This window comes from Elephantulus edwardii, unplaced genomic scaffold (genome assembly GCF_000299155.1).
Source record: "Elephantulus edwardii isolate Elephantulus edwardi_28Jun2011 unplaced genomic scaffold, EleEdw1.0 scaffold00417, whole genome shotgun sequence".
In the NCBI taxonomy this organism is placed as follows: Eukaryota; Metazoa; Chordata; class Mammalia; order Macroscelidea; family Macroscelididae; genus Elephantulus; species Elephantulus edwardii.
This window is the reverse complement of record NW_006400167.1, coordinates 1,070,705-1,085,143: the sequence shown is the minus strand read 5'-3', so window position 1 is coordinate 1,085,143 and position 14,439 is coordinate 1,070,705. Positions and strand designations below refer to the sequence as shown.

The 14,439-nt window shown below is 38.6% G+C and overlaps 1 pseudogene; it reads right to left on the bottom strand.

Moving 5' to 3' along the window:
• Positions 1 to 6,645: 6,645 nt before the first annotated feature.
• Positions 6,646 to 7,620, bottom strand: LOC102876994 (annotated as a pseudogene).
• Between the last annotated feature and the right edge of the window lie 6,819 nt (positions 7,621 to 14,439).

Genomic DNA, 14,439 nt, shown 5'->3' with positions numbered 1-14,439 from the left:
CTCTCAGGGAGGAGTGATAGGGAATGGCAAGGGACACACTGACAAAGGAGATTAATCAGAACTGGCTTTGACAAGCACTGTGGCAATTGGACAATTAGACATGGGGGTGGGGGAAGAAGAACGAACTGGGGAGGAGGGTGGAGAAAACAGTGCAACAATGAATGAATGAAAATCCAAAATCTCTGTAAATGTTCACTAAAACGAATAAAATTTAATAATAATTTAAAAAAAGAAAACAAAGATTCTCACCACTGAGCTGAGTTGCCAATAAATAGATAGATAGTGAAGAGATTGAGATTGTTAACAACTTTACTTTGCTTGGCTCCCAATCAACACCCTTGGTACTTGTTGTTTTTGTTTATTGTCTTCAAGTTGATCACGTCTCATAGTGACTCTATGAACAAAAAGACTGAAGCCTTTCTACAACTATCGTCATTTGTCAAAGTTCATAGATTTTCCAGAGACATGTTATTTAGGAAGTGGATACTAGTACCCAGGAAATCAAAAGACAAATTACCGTGGGAATATTTGCCTTCAGAGACCTCTTCAGAGTACTGAAGAGCAGCATCAGTCTGGAGACTAAGGTGTGCCTGATCCAGGCCATAGTCTTTGTAATTGCTTGATATGTTTCAGAAGGCTGGACAATGACTAGGGATGATAGAAAGAGAATTGAAGCCTTTGAGCTGTGGTGCTAGAAAAATAGTATGCTAGAAGAAAAACAGATTCATCCTGGAGAGGGTAAAACCAGACTGCTCCATGAGGGAAGGGTTAAGGCTTCATCTGATGTACTTTGTTCATGTTGCAAGAAGGGACCAGTCCTTGGAGAGGGACATCATGCTTGAAAGGATGAAGGGACAATGCAAGAGAATAAGAGCCTCAATGAGATGGATTGATTCAGTGATTGGGGTAATGAAGGTAGGTATGTCAGAGACAATAGGATTGGCACAGGATAAAGAAAATTGCGATTGGCACAGGACAGAGCGGAGTTTAGGGCTGTTGTACATAGGGTCGCTATGAGTCGCAGGCAACTCGACGGCACATAACAACAACAACTGTACAAAGGATCTCTATTAGTTGCAAGCAGCTCAATGGCATATAACAACAACAACAACAATCATTTTGTGCACAGATGTTGACCAATGTTATGTCTTCTTGATCTATGTTCCTTTCATCATTATATAGTGCCTTTCCTTATCATATGTGGTGATTTTCATTCTGAAGTCTGTTTTATCAGAGATTGGTATTACCGCTGCTCCTTTTTTGTGGATGCCGTTTGCTTGGTATGTTTTTTACCAGTCTTTGATTTTGAGTCTGTATTTCTCTTAATTTATTGTGAACAACATATTGATGGTCTTTTTTTTATTATCCATTCTGCTATTCTTTTTCTCTTGATTGGTATATTTAGTCCATTCACATTAAGTTTGATTTTTAATAGGCCAGGTGTTATCTTTGCTATTTTGTTGTGTTTCTTTTCTTGCTCTTTTTTGTTACTATGATCCATCCACTTTCCTTTGTTGTCTCTGTGTGAAGAAAGAACTTCTTTAAAAGTTTTTGTAGATTTGGTCTTGTTTCCAGAAATTCCTTAAGTTCTTTCTTTATGGTAAAAGACGTTATTTCTCCTTTATATTTGATGGAGAGTTTTGCTGGGTACAGGATCCTTGGTTGGTAATTCCCCCCACCCCAACTTTCTGTATATGCCATCCCATTGTCTTCTTGCTCACTTGATTTCTGCTGAAAAATCAAAATTTAATCTAATTGCTTTTCCTTTGTAAGTGACTGTTTTTCCTCCTGTTGCTTTTAGTATTCTCTCCTTATCTTTTATTTTGGAAAATTTAACTATTATATGTCTTGATGTTTTCCTTTTTTAGGTCTAGTCTACTTGATGTTTGATGAACTTCTTGAATATAGATTTTCTTGTTCTTCATAATACCTGGGAAGTTTTCTTCTAGTACCTCTTCCACAATTTTCTCAGTGATTTCTCTATCCCGCTTGTATTCTGGAATTCCAATCATATGTATGTTATTCCTTTCAATATTATCCCACATGATTCTAATGTTTTCTTTCTTTTTTTTATGTCTCATTTCTGATTTTTCTTCTAGTATTTTTGATTGCCAGTTTGGGGCTGCTTTAAAATTTGGGAGGATGAGTGAAGCCACTGGATTCTACAAATGTGTGTTTTCTGTTTTGGCTGAGGCTTGGGTGGGACTGTTGCTCAAAATTGTGTGTGAGCTGATTGAACTGAGCTTCCTATTTAAAAAGGCATTTGGTTTATACTTGTTTTCAGTCAAGTGCTATAGCACTGGTCTTTTTGCTGTACAGAGGTGGTCGCTGTGATGTGTCAAATGTGATAATGTTTGCCCATGGTGGACAGTGTTTGATGGTACTCTCAAATGAAAACAAGCTTGGAAGCAGGAGTGGCATCCACTTCTGAAATAGCTTGCCTCTGGAAACTATGAAATTAGAGAAATGATGAAAGTTATGCATGTTCTAAACTTTCATTCATAGGGTTGCTATGAGTCTACAACTTCATGGCACTTAACAATGTGTTTCCATGGAAGTTCTTGTCTTCCGGCTCACTGACTCTGCTCTATGTCTTCTGTTCTACCTTTTTGTCATTTTGGCATGTTAAACAGTTCGACCATTTCAGTCTTAATATTCTGGGTTTCCTTTTCAGGCCTTTCTGTTATTTCTAGTACTGTGTTGCCAGTACCCTCTTTATTTTGTGTTGATTTTTTTAAAGTTCTTGTACCTTTTTTTGTTATTTTACATCTTAGTATGATCTTATTTTTTACTGTTTAAATACTTGGGGATTTTAATAATTCAGAAAATAGATATTCAGCTCCATGAGTAGCTCTTTTTTTTCTTCTTCTTCATGGGACATTCTAAGAATCAAATCTCTATGCACATCCAAAAACTTCTCCAACAGAGTAAAAAGGGAAGCCACAGATTGGGGAAAAGTATTTGGTAATGACATATCAGATAAGGGACTTATATAGAGAATTTATAAAATGCTTGAGCACCACAACAAGATAAAAGTAAATAATCCATTTGAAAAATGGGTACAGGATATGAACAGACACTTCACCAAAGAAAACATTCAGATGGCCTACAAGCACATGAAGAAATGTTCAAAGTTCCTAGCTCTAAGAGAGATGCACATCAAAACAACTATGAGATATCATCTCACTCCAGTAAGAGTAGCTCTTGAAATAGAATAGTTGACAATAAAGTCCTTTCTTTTATGGAAATTGCAGTTACGTTTCCTCATATAATTTTTCTTTTCTTTTATACTGATTTATTTACAAAGTGCGAATACGTTGATTTTCACACAATATCTTTCCAATTTCCTTCACTCTCCACACCACAGAATTGTGCAACTGAATGATTACCTCCCTCCCTTCCATCCTCACCCCTTGGTCTCCACCCTCACCATTGGATCCTCATACTCTTTCTAAAATAATGGTTTTATTCCGTATCTGTCCTTATGGGACTGAGTTAGTTCACTCAGTGTAATACTCTTCAGCCCCTCTCAAGTTAGGTAGTAATTTACAAATTATATCTCCTGCATGCTGCTTAGTATTCTATTATGTGAATATTCCATACTTTCTCAATCCATTCAATTGTGGTTTAACACCTGGGCTGCTTCCATGTTCTTGCATTGCTAACAAACATTTGGCAATACCATCCCAGACAATAGGACAATTCATAATGAAAGTTTCCAGAATACTTCTGGGTGTCCACAAGAAAAGGATTGATAACCCAATTCCAAAATAGACAAAAGACATGGAAAAAATATTCACATGGCCAATAGACACGTGAAGAAATTCACAAAATCATTGGCAATAAGTTGCTGTTGCTCTTTATGTGCCGTCAAGTCGTTTGTGACTCATAGCGACCCTATGTACAACAGCCCTAAACCCTGCTCTATCCCTTGCCAATCTTATTGTCTCCAACACACCTATCCCCATTACCCCATTGATGGTATCAATCCTTCTCATTGAGGGTCTTCCTCTCCTGCGCCGTCCCTTCACCCTCCCAAGCATGACGTCCTTCTCCAAGGACTGATTCTGCCTTGCAACAAGTCCAAAGTATGTCAGATGGAGCTTCAGAATCCTTGCCTCCAAGGAGCAGCCTGGCTTCACGCTTTCCAGGGTGAACTTCTTTGTTCTCCTAGCAGTCCATGATATATCCAATACTCTTCTCCAGCACCAAAGCTCAAAGGCATCAGCTCTCTTTCAATCATTCCTAATCATTGTACAGCTCTCTGATGCAATTACTTAATTGAAAAGACCATGGCCTGTATCAGGCGCACCTTAGTATCTAGACTGACATCGTTGCTCCTCAGTACCTTGGAGACGTCTCTGACAGCAGACTTTCCCAATGCAATTTGTCTTTTAATTTCCTTACTGCTGGTACCAAGAGTGTTGATTGTAAAGCCAAGCAAACTGAAGCTGTCAACAATCTCATTCTCTTCATCAACCATCATGATGTTGCCAATCAGCCCAGTGGTGAGAATTTTTGTTTTCTTTATGTTGAGCTTCAATCCATATTGAAGGCTGGAGTCCTTAACCCTCTGCATCAAGCACTTCTCATCAAGGTCCTCCTCCATTTCAGCAAGCAGGATTGTGTCATCTGCATAATACAGATTGTTCATGAGTCTACCTCCTATCCTGATGCCACACTTCTCCTCAAAGAGCCCAGCCTCCTGGATAATCTGTTCTGCATATAGATTGGAAAGATTTGGAGATAGGACACATCCTTGACCCTTCCCAATTTTGAACCATGCAGTGTTTCCTTGCTCTATTCTGATGACTGCCTCCTGGTCCAAGTATAAATTTTGCATAAACACAATCAAGTTTTCTGGAATTCCCATTCTTCTCAGAGTCAGCCACAGTTTTTTGTGATCCACACAGTCAAATGCCTTTGCATAGTCAATGAAACACAGATAGACATTCCTCTGGTATTCTCTGCTTTCAGCCAAGATCCATCTGACATTAGTAATAATACCCCTTGTACCATGACCTCTTCTAAATCCAGCTTGCACTTCAGGCAGTTCTCTGTTGATGTGCTTTTCCAGTTGACTTTGGATAATCATCAGCCAAATCTTGCTTACATGTGATATCAATGATATTGTTTAATAATTTCCACCCTATCGGGTCATCTTTCTTTGGAATGGGAACAAATATAGATCTCTTCCAGTCAATAGGTCAGATGGTTGTCCTCCAGATTTCTTGCCACAACTTGGTGAGCACATCCAGGGCAGCGTCTGTTTGTTGTAATAGACACAAATAAAAAAGCACAATGAGGTACCATCTCATTACAGTAGCAGTGGCAAAGTTTAAACGGATAGCAAGTAATAAATGTTGGATAAGATGTTGTGAGGTAGGAACTCTTTTACATTGTTGTGGGATTGTAAAATGGTACAACCACTCTGGAAGGCAGTTTGGTCATCAGTATATTTCTTCTGGCTTCATGTCTGTGGAGCGTTTGCTTTCTTAGTCGTTCCCATTGTTTCTTCCATCATTTGCACCTTCTTCCATAGTTGTTCAAATAACTTTTCATACTATTCTTTATTCACATTGTGTTTCATACAATCATTCTCATTCATTATGTTTTATATAAGCAATCACTGTTGGACCTTGCCCATCATGACCCTTTTTGCCCAGATCCTTCGCATTTGTTTCCCCCCACACACTGCCCCTCCACCCACCAAACTGTGCAGCCCTGTGGTTTCACACCTACCTCTCCTCACCCCTCCACTCCTTCCTAACCCTCTTTGAGTTCCTGTACATGTTTTGCTAGTTATCCTTTTATTTTCATAATACTGGTCTTATGTATTATTTGTCCTTATGAGAATTATGGGTTAGTTTACTTATGGATTAGTTCACTCAGCATAATATTCTCTAGTCTCTCCCAAATTACATAGCATTTTAAAAAATCATTCCTCATGAGTGCTATATAGTATTCCATTGTGTGAACGTACCACAATTTCTCAAACCATTCGGTTGTAGTTGAACATTTGTGCTGTATTAATGTTCTTGTGATGGTGAATAACACAGCCAGGAATATTGGTGTACAAATTGGTTTGCGTTTCAGTTCTAATTTCCTTGGGCTATATTCCTAGTAGTAGAATAGCTAGGTCATATGGAGTTTCTATGTTTCACCTTTTTTTTTTGTTATTAAAATAAAATTTTAATGACCTCAGTTCAGTACAACTGAAAATTAGTATAAAGGGCATGTCTTGCTAAATTCAAATTCTAGATCTATGGGCCATGTTTGGGCAGAAGTATAGCCCTACAAACACTGAGTTTATTAACTAAGATGATTGACAACATCATGGAAGGAGGTGGGGAATAAGAATGATCAGATAACAGAATTTTGTTAGGAAAGAAAAAACCCTCAATTACAGTTATACATATTAGTAAAATAAAAATACAATTCCAAATACCCATCTCTTAAATTATTTAAAAAAACAAGTTAAGTTATAGCAAATGCAATCTTTACAGATTTGGGTAACTTTATTTGCATCATAAAGTGATTTTTTTTAAGCCTATGTCCAATGAAACAATTTTAAAAACTCTATCAGGAATAGAAATTTAGATGTCAATTATACTTTTCTTTAAAAAAAGAAAAAAGAAAAAAAGGTTAAATCTCTGAATGAACAAGATTCACTTTCGTAGGTAGAGGCCCTGCTTCTTCATGATCTTTCTTCAGTCATAGATCGAACAACCACAAGAGAAGCTGGATATCTGTTTAGCTTTTGTTCATTCATAAATTCCAAGTCACCATAGATACTCAACTTCTCAGAGGGAACATATTTATTGCTCCACAGCTGTAGCAACAGTCGCACAACAAATCCAAAGCAATACCATCACCGAGAGGACAAGAGTAGTAGTTAAAATCCATCCAGAATTCAGAGAGAGGCATCTTAAAAAGCCATCACTTTCTCCATCTTCAGCAAAGTTTCTGTGAGCTTGTGAACTTCTCATCTGCAGATAGGACATTTTGCTTAGAGAGGATTCTTTCATATTTGTAGACTCCTGCTCCAACTGGTGCATACTGAATTTCTGGCTTTGACTGGAATATTACGATTTTCCCATCATCAGCTTGAAGATAAAAAGTCCATGAAGAAGTTATGAAGCTCTGTGCAGAGTCCATCATGTCACTCCAGAATGACCTCACCAGAGTAAGAGGGAAGAGCAGATGCATTCTTGGCATCAAGGACATGAGTTTTTCTTGTCTCAATTCAGCAAACGGCAGCTGATTCTGGCAACCAAGGTGGCAAGCATACTGCTCATCAGCTTGGGAATATGCCTCTGTACATGCAGATTCACATTCCAATTTGGTTCGATTTAAATCAATTCCATCATCCACAAACTGACAAATTGAAAACAGCCTGCAACCTCTTTGGCATGCATATAGCTCCTCTTCTTTGGGGTAGGTGTTCAAGGGGTAGGTCAGCTGACAGGCCCGGTGGCAAGACGCCGTGTCCCCCAGCACTGAGTCAAACGCTTCCGCCGAAGCGGTCCCTGAGCCTCCGGCCAGGGCCGTTGTCAGCAGCAGCAGCGGCAAGAGCCCCAGCTGGGCCCGGACCCAGCGGCGCCCACTCAGCGCCGCCATTTTGTTCCTCTGTGTCACAGCAAGCCCTGCTTGTTGCTGTTTTCAGAGCTTCCTCCTCCTTGCGCGACCAGCCCCCTTCTCCTTCCTGTCGGCCTCCGCTGTCTCCTCAGCTCCGCCCAGGCCGCTGCGAAGCCGCCGACTCCGGCCACACTTCTGGGACTACGAACTCCTCATAGGCTGATGGAAGGAGAAAGACCCAACCATTGCGAAAGTGAGCGCCAATCGGCGTCCCCCGCCCCCTTCCTCCCGCGGCCCGATCTGGGGGATGTAGTTGTCCGCGTTCGGGAGGCGAAAGGGGCCGCCGGGATGGTGGGCACCGGAGAACTGTAGCTGCCCGGACACCTATGTTTCACTTTTTTTGAGAAAATGCCAAACTGTCTTTTGGAATAGGTACACCATTTTACAATCCCATCAACAGTATGAGAAAAAGTTCCCACTTCTCCACATCCTCTCCAAAACTTCTTGCTTGGTACCCTACTAAGCATTGCCACTGCTACTGGGGAAAGAAGCTAAATCATTGTGGTTTTGACTTGCATTTTTGTTATTGCCAGTGATTTTGAGCATTTCTTCATGTGTCTGTTGGCCATCTGAATGTGAAAAGCCTTTACATGTCTTTAGTCCATTTCATATTTGAATTATCAGTCTTTTTCTTCTGGATTCCCAGAAGTATTCTGTAGACATTTGTAATGAGACCTTTGTTCAAAATTGTATTGAAAAATGTTTATTCCTAGTCAGTTGGCTTTCTTTTCACCCTCTTGGAAAAAGATGTGTGTGTGTATGTGTGTGTGTGTGTGTGATTTTTTTTTAATATGCAGTATGTTTTTTATGAATACAGAGATTTAATCTGTAGAAGGTCCTATTCATGTGTTTTATTCTCTTGAGATTGTGCATTTCTGGCTCTATTTGGTAAGCTAAGACCTCTAAGCCTGGTTACACTTTGTAACTTATGAATTTTATTAATTTAGGCTTTACTCTCAGGTCTCTGATCTATCTTGAGTTGATTTTTGCATATGGTGTGAAATGTGGATCCTGTTTCAGATATCTGCAAGTAGCAGTCTCATTTTGCCAGCACCATTTGTTGAAGAGGTTGTCATTTCTACATTTGATAGGTTTTATTTCCTTGTCAAGTATCAGTTGACCATTAACCCATTTCTGGTTTCTCAATTCTGTTCCATTGATCTATGTGCTTGTTGTTGTACTAGTACCATGCTGTTTTGGTTACTACCACTGTGTATTAAATTTGTTTTGATTTTGTTTTGTTAAATAGTGGTTTTATTTGTAAATTACTGTCCATAACGCAATCTATTTTTTTAAATTTACACTTTTTATCTACAAAGTTTATATACATTGCCCTTCACACCAGATACACCCCATCTCCCCAACCCACCTACCCTCCACCCATCAAACCGTGGAATCTCATGATTCGCCCCACTCCCCACCATGTCCATCCCCGTTCCTCTGTTCCTCTTACCCTTAGATCTTTGTATATGTTTTACTTGTTCTTTATTTCTACAATAAAGGTCTTATACAATATTTGTCCTTATGGGACTGAGTAAGTTCACTTTGCATAATACCGTGCAGTCCCTCCTCTGTTAGGTAATGATTTACAAAATTATTGCTCCTGCATGCTGCATATTATTCCATCGTGAAAGTGTACCATAATTTCTCAGTCCATTGTATTGTGGTTGGTCAATTTGTCTGTTTTTATGTTCTTGCGATGGTTAATAATGCTGCTGTGAACATTGCTGTACAAGTCTCCATTTGTGTTTCAGTTCTTATCATCTCAGATTATTTTCCAAGCAGTAAAATAGCTGGTCATATGAAAGTTCTATGTTCACCGTTCTGAGGAAACACCAAACTGCCTTCCAGAGTGGTTGTACTATTTTACAATCCCACCAACAACAGTGTGTGAGGGTTCCTATCTCGCCACATCCTCTCCAACATTTATTATTTGTTTTCCTATTAAACTTTGCCACTGGTACTATAGTGGGATGGTATCTCATTGTGTTTTTTTATTTGCAATTCCCTTATTGCCAGTGATTTTAAATATTTCTTCATGTCTGTTGGCCATATGAATGTTATCCTTGGTGAAAATTCTTTTCATGTCTTTCGCCAATTTTGTAATGTGTTATCAGTATTTTTCTTGTGGAGGCCCTGTAGGATTCTGTAAACTTTTAATATGAGGCCCTTGTCTGAAATGGTATTGTCAAATATTTTTCCCAACCAGTAGGTTCTCTTTTTACTCAGCTGGGAAAACGTTTTGATGCACTCAGGAACTTAATCATTAAAAAGTGTCATTTATCTATTTTTTTTCCCTCTCCAGAAGAGCATTTCTGGAAGCATATTTGGAAGTCTCTTTATACCATAGACTTGGCCATCTGAGCTTGATTCCAATTTTTCTCTGATGAACTTTATAGTTTTAAGCTTTGCTTATCCACCTTTCGTTCTTTTTTTTTTTTTGGCATGAGGTGAAATGTGAATCCTATTTCAGCTTTCTGCAGATAGCAGTCCAATTTTACCCTCACCATTTGTTGAAGAGGTTGTCATTTTCCCACTTGATAGGTTTTATTTCCTTGTCAGATATCAGTTGATCATAGATAGATGGATCTATTTCTGGATTATAAATTCTGTCCCATTGGGCTATGTGCCTGTCCTTGTACTGATACCATGTGGTTTTGGTTACTACCGGTGTGTAGAAAATTTTAAGGTTAGGGAGTGTTATGCCTTCATTCTTGTTTTTCAGAAGTGCTTTGTTATTCGGAGTCTCTTTCCTCTCAAAATAAATGTCACAATTTCCCTTTCAATCTCCTTGAAAAATTAGTATGGTATCTGTATTGCGATTGCATTGAACATGCAAATTGCTTTTGGTAGGATTGTCATTTTCTCAATATTGAGTCTTTCTAGCCATGAAGAGTGTACATTTTCTCTTTTTTTTTTTTTGCATTTTCCACCATTTACTCTTGCTATTAAAAATAGTTCAACTCTTCTTGCAAAACAAAAACAAAATAGTGCATACTGGACACATACATCACAGTTTTCTTCCTATGACTTTAGCCCACTCCCCACCCCACCAAAAGAGACAAAGGGGGAGAAAAAGGAGAGGGGGAGAAAAAACAAACAGAAAACCTAACAACAAAAACAACTCTACCTGACCACATTCACAGAAAATGACACCAGAATGCACTACAAAACAGAAGGAGGTTCATTGAAACTAATAAAATTTAATAATAAAAAAAAAACAGAAGGAGGTGTCATCTGCTCTGTCCAAAAGTTTCTTCTCTATTTCTTGTACGAGGTGAGTAATCATCATTGAACATGCTGTGTGCCCAATCAAAACGTTAACTTCAATAGTGTGCCAGGATCTCATGAGAGGTGGTGAACACAGTAGAAACTGGACATTTTCCAGCAGTATTTTTAGTAAGCACTGTCAAAGCATCAACTCTTAAATTCATTCGGTCATTTCTTTACGTCTTAGTCAGTCTTTGCTTTATTCGGGCGTTACTCTTTGAAGCAACTGACTAAATGACCCTTCAACAGAATGTTGTGATTCATTTGTCTTCTCATAAAAAATTGAAGGGAAGAAGTGCATTTAAACTGAAACATATTTGTGCTTTACATGCAAAAGAACATTCTAAAGAAAATCCCCTTAGCTTCAAACCTATCTAAATGCACAGACTTAATGAAAAGGCTTTGTGTTAAGCTTCTTTAAAGAAGCCTTCATAATGAATAGCACCCTAAAAAAAAAGTAGCAAACTAAAAATCTGTGACAAACTATTAGAGGAAACAATCAAACAAGTGGTCAATAGTATTACATAGAATGCATAAATCTGGAAACGTCTTGGGGGAATTATTCCAAAAATTATTTTAAATCCTAATTTCTAAGTAAAACATTTTTTAATAATTGTTTTAAATTCTGTCACATACTATGTAGTCCAATTACCTGTGAAATAAAACTGCTAGTCTCTACTTCATTTATCCGACTGAATTTTAAATTCATTGTTCAAAGTGAAGGATTTAGAATTTATTTCTAGAAAGGAATCAGACTTAAAGTGTTCAACACTCAAGAGTTTTGTAGCTTAAGCAGTTAACTGCTGTCTGACAGAATTCCTATTTGTTCACACTTTTTTTCAAAGGGCAGATTCTTAAACATTCTGAGGGGCAAATTTTCTTTCATAATACTGCTGATTTCAGCTGCTACACACACCACATAGCCAATTTTCATGATCAGAAATGGTACCATGTCAGTACGAAGGTGGTGCTGGACACACAAGTTTTCCAACAGGAGGAATATCAATGGCCTTGGAAGGCAACACGGAGTCTCCTGAACAAACTGATGGCAACTTTTCTACAAAAAAATCAGCACAATCTTTATAGACTGTTGAGATACCACTTCCTTACATTTAATTATAAACTTTGATTATGCACAAAGCGTGACCATAAACAAAGAGGTTAATGTTATTTTCTTGCCAAAGTTCATTTTGTATAAATCAGTTGCATCAGCATTTGTTCTCAAACTATGAGGTTCTGTAAGAACTAAGGACATATAGTTGTAGGATTACTCCTCCATTATCTGCAAACTATTTCCCTGACACTAACACATATAACTTAACAATGAAAACACCTGATACAAGTGATCTATATGCAGGAGCTCTGGCAAGTTAAACCAACAAAACCATAGCTGCCGTAAAATTGTAGCTATTTCCCCACCAGAGGTCTGTCGAAAGACCCACCGATTTAACAGTCGAATCTCATGTCAACAGCTTCATCCAAACTTTTATCATCATGTGTACTGGCAGCTAAGAATGTAGTTGTACACAACGCTAGCACCAGCATCAGTGTAATTAACGTCACAGGGTCCCCGGTAACATTTTCCCATTTTAGGTCTTTTGTCTGGGAGAAATGTTCTGTAGTTTTCTTTGCACAAGTGTTCTGTGTCTCTAAGTTAGGTTTACTCTCAAGTATCTCAATTTGTGCTTGGGTTTGTAAATGGTATTGCTTTCTTAGTTACTGTGGAGGAATCCCACTGAATTTTCGATATTGATCTTGTTTCCTGCAACCCTACTAAACTGATCCACTAAATGTAGCAGGCTTTTTTGTTGAGTCATTGGGGTTTTCTGTGTACACTATCATATATCATGTAATCATATGCATGCAGCAACAGTTTATATGTCTCTTTGACAATCTGGATTCATTTTATTATCTTATTGTCCTAGCAGTTACTTCCAATACAATATTGAGTAGAAGTGGTGACAGTGGGCATCCTTATCTAGTTCCTGTTTGCAGGGAAAATACTTTTTAAAAAAATACTGGTTTATATACAAAGATCATATACATTGTTTCTCACACTGAAACTTCCCCATTTCCTTCACCACCCCACCCCACTCATCAAATTGTGTGTCCTTATGGTTAATGCCCCTTCTGCCTATCCTAGCCTCTTTACTCCTCCCTTCCTGGATTCTAATAGTCAATCTACAATAATGGTCTTCTACAATATTTATCCTTATAGAACTGGGTTAGTTCTCTCAGCATAATTTTCTCCAGTCCCTTCCAAGTTAGGTAGTAATTTACAAAATCATTGCTATTGTGTGCTGTGTAGTATTCCATTGTGTGAATGTACCATAATTTCTCAATCCGTTCTATTGTGGTTGGACAATTTGTCTTTTTCCATGTTCTTGCGATGATTCATAATGCTTCTTTGAAGAAGAATGTACAAGTCTTTGTTTGTGTCTTAGTTCTCGTTTACTCAATGAATATTTCAAGTAGTGGAATAGCTGGGTCATATGGAATTTCTATGTTCAGCTTTTTGAGGAAGCACCAAACTTACTTCCAGAATGGTTGTACCATTGTAAAATTTCATCAACAATGTATAAGAGTTCCTTATCTCGTTACATCCTATCCAACATTTATTACTGGCTGTCCTGTTAAACTTTGCTACTTTTTCTGTAGTGAGATGCTATCTCATTGTGTTTTTTATTTGCATAACTCTTATTGCCAGTTATTTTGAGTATTTCTTCATGTGTCTGTTGTCCATCTTAATATCTTCCTCTGTGAAAATTCTTTCCATGTCTTTTACCTATTTTGTAATTGTGTTACCAGTCTTTTTCTTGTGGAGGCCGGGTTAGAAATGGTATTAACAAATGTTTTATCCCTGTCACTAGGTTTTCTTTTCATGCTGCTGGAAATTGTTTTGATGTGCACCAATGCGATTCTTCTACAGTAACAAAAAGAACTAAGAGAAGGAAACAAAGAAAGCAATACCATTTACAATAGAGAACCACTTAAGAGTGAGCATAAATGAACATACAAAATATCTATACAAAGAAAACTACAGAACATTTCTGTAAGACACAATAAAAGACCTAAAGAAATGGGGGGATCCAAGATGGTGGCGGAGGCAGAGACAGTGTGGTGAGCTGCAGGAGCAGTGAACCACTTAAAGCAGGGCCATTATGGCCTTCCACAGACTTTGGCTTATTGATAATTGAACACTTAAACAGTTGATGACTGGCCCTCAGTGAAGATCGAGGCTCAACAACAGGAACTCAAGGATTCCCAAGGAGAAATGGGTGAGTCTCCTGGCTCCCAACTGCCCCCGCAGAGCCCTTGCCACGCTGCACAGCCGCTGCAGCTCCATGAGGCTTCCACAGCTAGAACAAATGGATTCCCTCACCCAGGATGGATGCTGGGCACCGGCCCTCCTCAAGACTGGTACAGTGGAGCCACCACATTGCCGCAAGATGGACTTGGTCAGGAGAGAATTCTTGGAGCCAGGATGGCGGCTGTGGGGGAAGCAGGCGCCTGCGGGCCACCGCACAAAAA